Source organism: Montipora capricornis, chromosome 11, assembly GCF_036669925.1.
Source record: "Montipora capricornis isolate CH-2021 chromosome 11, ASM3666992v2, whole genome shotgun sequence".
Taxonomy (NCBI): domain Eukaryota; kingdom Metazoa; phylum Cnidaria; class Anthozoa; order Scleractinia; family Acroporidae; genus Montipora; species Montipora capricornis.
The window spans coordinates 7206857-7213318 of record NC_090893.1 but is presented as its reverse complement, the minus strand read 5'-3'; the positions used below and the strand labels follow the sequence as shown (position 1 = coordinate 7213318).

General features: G+C 37.0%; 1 long non-coding RNA gene across 1 annotated transcript; it reads left to right on the top strand.

Annotated features, from left to right (window-relative positions):
- The first annotated feature begins 2986 nt into the window (after window positions 1-2986).
- LOC138023878 (uncharacterized) lies at window positions 2987-5308 on the top strand. The gene is made up of 2 exons (XR_011126812.1): window positions 2987-3820; window positions 4562-5308. It is a non-coding gene; the product is annotated as an uncharacterized lncRNA (long non-coding RNA).
- The last annotated feature ends 1154 nt before the right edge of the window (window positions 5309-6462 follow it).

Genomic DNA, 6462 nt, shown 5'->3' with positions numbered 1-6462 from the left:
TTAAAACCTATATTACACCTTATGTTATTTCCTTTCCAGAACTTCTCACACGATAGTCTTGTTCAGAGGCTAGAGACTCAAATCAAATATGCCAGATTTTGATTTTCGTCGAAAAGCAAATTTAAGCCTGACTATTTGTCGTCCTGCAAGGTTATCCGTGGTTTCCCTTTGTTCAATCTCAGAATGTGAAAATCGACCTATTTTGCCAATGAGTTGCAGAAGAAAACTCGGGAAAAAGAAGTTTATCGGTATGAACTAACTGTAATTTCCCTTTAGCAATTGTATTTTATTGTACGTCTCTGGTTGGTTGCTACAGATTGTACGTCAGTATTAAGAAACAGCTGCAACTTGCAGGTCGCAGTAGGCATAGCTCTAAACTTCTCTAGGTTTGTTGATTAATTAACCTTCAAATGAAAATCTTTAATCTATAGGCTCAAAAATATCCTTTTTTTTGTGTGAGTGTGTTTCACCTACAGACTCAAACCTTAAAATGAAAGAAGACTCCGTAAGATAAGAAAATACTTTAGAGTTTCTTTATTTGATTTTCCTTCATGACAGGAAGTAGTTTTCAACTTTAGGAAGTAATAAGTTTTCGGGGAAAAGATAAACAGAAACGAGGTTTGGATGATCATTTTCTTTGCTGTTCGCCAGAGTTTTAAGTTAGTTGACTTTTTGCGTCGAACTTAAGAAATATCAAGAGAAGAGCTGTGAAAGTCGTCCGCGGTGTTTTGGCTTATCACCTGTTCTGGGGGACGCATCTGTAAATCGTACTGAAGAGATCCAAAGCGCAAATGATTTGAGCATTACTATTGGAAACTGACACAGAAATTTTATCAAGCGGGATGATATGGTAATTTGCCCACCATAAAGAAATTCGAAAGCTGACGTTTTGAGTGTTAGCCCTTAGCCCTTTGTAGTTCCCGAATTTCTTTGTGGTGGTCAATTTACCATATCAACCCAGGTGCTTAACCCATTTCTCTGTTTAGGTACGGTTCCCCATTGCCGCAGCGCCACAGTTTCTTTAGAAGCTAAACCCCTTTATCCTTACTTGAAACATAGTTTAACTAGTCCAACGCGATTAAGAGTTTGAGGGATTGGGGTACCACTCCACATGTACAGCAGTTGACCGCACGCAATGCAGGAGAAAATCGCCATGTCATGACTTGACGCCAGATCACCACGCATTCGAGGAAATAAAACTAGACTTGAGATTGTTCTTCGGCTTCTTCTTTCTAGGGTTACAAAGTAGGGTAATTCAACTAAAATAAATCCCGTTCACATTCAGAGTAGAGTTCAAAGCCTTCTTACGTCTCTGGAATGAACCCACCTGATACGTGACTTCCAAAGAGCATTTTGGCAGGGTGTAGGAAAAGCGCGTAATAGAGAACTTAAGCGAGAACTACTATCACAAAACAATTTGTTTAATCATCAAAAACAATAACTCTGCATGCTCCGCACGGGCTTTTTATATTTTGGTACATTTCCGTTCACCGTTTTTTCTCCTCGCCGCGATGGCAAATAATCAAAGAACACTTCATACATGGCGACCTCCTCCACATTATTTTGTATTCATGTCAATTAGACTTATTGCCATCATTTTGAAACAAATTGCTCGTCTTAGCGAGGGTAGAAAGTATTATTAGTATTAAAACAGAACTGGGAATATTTTATTTGGCCGCCATTATGAAAGAGGTCTCTAGAGAACTTGAAAACCCGGCGATAAATTGTAAAATTTTCTCTCTAAACACACATACCAAATGATTTGGAATAATCACGAAATGACTTCAATAATTGGAAGTTATAACCTTTACATAACGGTTTCATAGCCACGTCGTCGTCGATATTCTTGTTTACGTTTTTTCAGATATCACTCCAAGGTTGTAACAAGACCTAGTAGCCCAAGTTGTTCGAAGGGTAGATAGCGCTATCCACTAGAGTGCCATGATAGCGTTATCCACCTTTCGAACAACCGAGGCCTGGACATCAATATTCCGTTATGTAAACCAAATAAGATAGGTGAAGCTTTCATTAAAATGTGGTAAGAGGCTGCCGAAATAATATGGACAATGATCGAGTTGAGAGAAAGTTAGGAACTTGACGAAAAATAATAATAATAACCAGCTTAGTTCAAAACTGCAAACGCTTAACTTGAGAATATATCAGTTTGTCTTAGTCATTGTTTATCTTATTCATAATGATTTTCACTGTCATAGCCTTCTGCGCTTCTTATTCATAATTTACTAATTTCTCCATTTAGCGAACAATTTTCTTATATGTGCAGCTTGCAGAGGAATAAATTTCAGAATACGAACGCTTGATAAGAGCATGTAGATGTATGTATAATTTATTTACAACATTTTTGAAAGAATATTAGAAAGGATTTATCGACAAATTTAACTGAAACTGCGTAAGATTTCATGTTAAAATGATTTCATTGCAGTTTAATCCTCGACTTTTTTTCACGCTTTTTTGAAACTTGCTAAATTGTTTGCGATGTTTGGTTTAGAAAATCCGCGTCAGTTCCAATGTGCTAATTTTGTATACCTTATATCGGCACAGTTCAACTTCCTCAATCTCCTTCTCTATGACGTCTTCAGAGTTCCGTTGCTGTCAACGCACTGTTTCCTATTCGCGTTGCGATATAAGTTGTTGCATCATTGCATGCACAATATGAATGAAAATTGAAATGATATTCATTTAAAAATAAAGACAGGAAGACGGCTTAGCGAAGCCGATGAATTGCCTGTACTCGCAGAGCCAGTTATCGGAGGAAAATAGTCACTGCGCAATCAATTTTTACTTGCCACAGATTGTCAATTCTTATTCAGTAGTTTTCTGAAATTTGTAGCAATTCTGAAACGTGATACGTAAAGTGACTGTCTAATATGATGGAACCCATTAAATAGATTACCAGCTCAAAATTGGCACGCACAGTTACTTCAAAAGTATTATCTGAAAAAAAAAAGAATTTAAAACTGCACAAGTAGGCACGCTTTTATTGCGGACAATGACCTTTAGTAAATAAGCGTGGGGTACACTGAAGCATTGTAAAACTTCAAGGAGAATTCAGTTTTCTTTTAGCTAGAAAGACGTCAGTGATTCTTAGATTTAATAGCTTCTGATCCTTTGACAAACAATTCTTGCAGCTGCTACCTAGTTATTTGCCCCACTTCAATCAGTTTTCGTGATTTTTTTTCGCCAATCAAACTTTGTCTTTTCTATAGCAAGGGAAATTAGATAGTTTTCCTTTCCTCTTCCTAAAGAACAGGTTATTGCATTGAGGCTACCAATTGCGAGACCAAAATGAAATCAATTTTTATAGAACTTAAAAACTTAATTTAACTGGCCGTTTTTAAAACTGGAAACTCTGGCTCAAAAAACTGACAAAACTATGACACTTTCTCTTTCCCGCTGAAAATTACTCAATTTTTCCCACATAAGCCGGACGGATGGCCTTTCATTAGAATGTGGTGAATAAGTTAATGCATTAACAGGCCTTTGTTTCCAGTGGAGAGTATTTGTATCAAATACCATCCCTTTCAAAGTGGTCATTTCCGCTAAACAGGCAGGTGTCGTGAATGGATATAAAATGATGAACAGCGTCTTGATTTTCCGCAAAACAGAAGCGAATATCTCCTAGCTGCTGAAACCTGCAAGAGTCATAATCATGTCGGAGCGGTCTCCCTGTTTCTTAAAGATGACACTGATCGTTGTGTTAGTGAGCTTGTTGGTGATCGATGAAGTAGGTTCAACTTTTTGGAACAGCAATTATTGTAGCTACAACCCACGACATTGCAAAAGAAAAAGAAACCTTTGGCGGGTAAGCTTCAATTTTTAAACACTTTTTTCTTTGACGAAACTCAGTTTTGACTGTCACAGGGTCACAGAAGCCACGAAAATCGCTTATTAAACGGAAAGCCGTTTACAAAACTACGATGCAAAAAACTGGTCACTTGAGTTTAACCTGGCTTTTCTCAAGGGCTGGCTGGTTTGATGATGCTAGTCACTGAGAAGGATATGTATCTTAACTTCCATTGCTTTCGAAATAGCGTGATGAACGCTCAGTTGAAACTGCCCTGTCGTTTAATGTCCCAATAACGAAAACGCTATTTCTCGTTCAAGTATTAAGTACAGATAAAACTAATTTCCATCGTAAAAGTGATTAACATGCAGTCTATCTGAAAGCTTCTAAGAAAATTGAACTCAGAAACGCCTTGACATTCTGTAATGTAAGTCTATTTTTCTAAAACCAACAACATCCCTTAAATTTCTATACTTGTGTACAGTGGGACCTCTCAGTCTTTGACAGTCAACTCCTGTTCGAAAACTCAGAATGCTAAGTGTAATCCAGTGAAAAATTTTGCAGTGTAATGTATTTAAAGTGGCACAACCATAACTACTGTATTTGAATTATAGAGGATTATTATACCTAAAAGATCGCGATGCGAAACACCTCAAATTGTCAAAGAAACGGTGATTCGAATTTTTTCCAAAATAGTCAAATGGCTGGTAATCCTGGTTTAAATAATATTTTGAACCTGGTTCTCATTCAATTTTTCAGATGCTTAAGTCAAGCAAGAGATCAGAAAAGGGACCAAGTAACATTCCAATTAAACTTCCCTTGCGATCGAGAGGAGACTGGTAACAAGGTCATTCAACGCAACAAATCAGAGATTATCTCATGCAGGCGATAAAATCTGAAGGATGCGGAATGCTGAAGCTGGCCAACAAGTTTATTTTTGAAGTCATTATAGAGGGAAAAAATAACATTTCAATATAAGATTTTCAGATGCTACAGTAAATAAAATTATCCCAACATAGAATTTTAAACGCGAAGACGCTCTATAAAAGGCGTGGTGCCTTAGAACATGAGAAAAATTAACCGTGGTCCCAATACAGAGCTCTGTGATAATTTGCGAACAAAAAATCGACTAATGTCAATGTGTCCTTAATGTGTTATGAGATGTTATCTGCTGCCCTTTTTTTATAGTTCCTCTTTCCTTCGTCTCCAGTTGGAAATATCTTGTTACGTCTCATTGTTACTGTTTGTTGATCGTCATCTTGGATAATCAGTCATGCTTGAATGAATTCGAGCAAAAGCAGAGCGTCAAGCGACCCCCTTTAAAGTGCGTCTTCGTGTTTAAGATCTCGCTCAAAACTAATTAAATGATTACAATTCTTTCTGAAAAATGCATAAGAAACCAATGTTATGTCATATTTTAAAACTGTCTGTGTAAGCCAAATGCTCTGATGACGTCTTGTAAAATTGTTCAAATCAATTAAAACACGACGATTGCTTATGAAGAAATGGAAGAAAGCGTGTCTAGTCGATCGGCGCCAAGTGCGACGTAATGAAGAACAGCAAGTCACGATTTCTTTAAGGTTAACGAGGTTTAAGATATTTTGGCCAATCAGAAAGATCAACTTAATTGCAAAATTACTTTTGACACCCAACTGAAAAGCCATTCCAAGTAAGAGAATCCCCTCCATTCTGCTCTAAGAGACTTTTTATCTCTTACAAAGCTATCTCGGTCTCTTATAACATAGTAGAGCATCCTAGGCAGTAATGGGAAGGTCGCAAGTTTGACTCCTTCAAAGAAACACTCGTTTTTTTTTCCGAGTATTCCCAAGTCATGCACCGTTGAAAACATATCATCTCTTCATTTTCTCTGGGTTCTTCGATTTTTTTCTCTTCTCTAACGTCAGCATTATTTAACTTGGTTGAATGTTGACTTTAAAAGTTAGAGAGAAGTAGATTTCCTCTTGCCGTAAATTGACACCCTCCTTTAAAATATCTTTTAGGGGTTCCGTCTCATTGTTTATGTTTGTTGATCGTCATCTTGGATAATCAGTCATGCTTGAATGAATTCGAGCAAAAGCACCGTTGAAAACATATCATCTCTTCATTTTCTTTGAGTACTTCCATTTTTCTCTCTTCTCCAACGTCAGCATTATTTAACTTGGTTGAATGTTGACTTAAAAAGTTAGAGAGAAGTAGATTTCCTCTTGTCATAAATTGACACCCTCCTTTAAAATATCTTTTAGGGGTTCCGTCTCATCGTTTCTGTTTGTTGATCGCCATCTTGGATAATCAGTCATGCTTGAATGAATTCGAGCAAAAGCACCGTTGAAAACATATCATCTCTTCATTTTCTCTGGGTACTTCTATTTTTCTCTCTTCTCTAACGTCATCATTATTTAACTTGGTTGAATGTTGACTTTAAAAGTTAGAGACAAGTTGATTTCCTCTTGTCGTAAATTGACACCCTCCTTTACAATATCTTTTAGGGGTTCCGTCTCATCGTTTCTGTTTGTTGATCGTCATCTTGGATAATCAGTCATGCTTGAATGAATTCGAGCAAAAGCACCGTTGAAAACATATCATCTCTTCATTTTCTCTGAGTACTTCGATTTTTCTCTCTTCTCTAACGTCATCATTATTTAACTTGGTTGAATGTTGAC